We start from the raw sequence: 591 nt of genomic DNA, 5'->3' as shown, positions 1-591 counted from the left end.
TTGACTCTTTCACATTCAGAAATTGGGTTTTATTTGTTCTGTTTCGGGCAATGATCCCACTCAGACAGGAACATTTCATTTGGTTGTACACACACTCGCTAACCTGGGTTGTCTACTTCCTTAGAGACTGACTTTTAGTGTTTTAAGACGACGATTCTCTCCGAGCCCATAGCAGGCCTAGCTTTTTTTTTTATAGTTAATGGTGTTGATTCTTTCATGATCCGGAAACTATGTTTCAGTACCGCCGCTTTGCGTAACGATCCCACTCAGACAGATTTCATTTGATTGTAAATCGTACCACTGTGGTTGTTGATATCGACCACTTATAGGAGCAGTTGATGTTGTATTTCTTCTGAGACGCCGTCTCGCATCGAGGACAACATGTGAACGCACGCTGATGGCCTTCCCCACGATCAATGCAGAGACCGCTGATCTCAGCGAGGCCACCATTCAATACGCATTAAGAAGAAGCGCGTCAAATACTCTTCGCATTGCATCACATCAATATGGCAATTTTGTAGTTTTATTCGAAAGGTACCATTGCCTTAAAAGCAAATATGGATAAATCTCAGAGCGGTAATTGTCTTAAAG

The sequence above is a fragment of the Phytophthora parasitica genome (genome assembly GCF_000247585.1).
Source record: "Phytophthora parasitica INRA-310 unplaced genomic scaffold supercont2.126, whole genome shotgun sequence".
NCBI lineage: Eukaryota > Oomycota > Peronosporomycetes > Peronosporales > Peronosporaceae > Phytophthora > Phytophthora nicotianae.
This window is presented reverse-complemented; position numbering follows the sequence as displayed.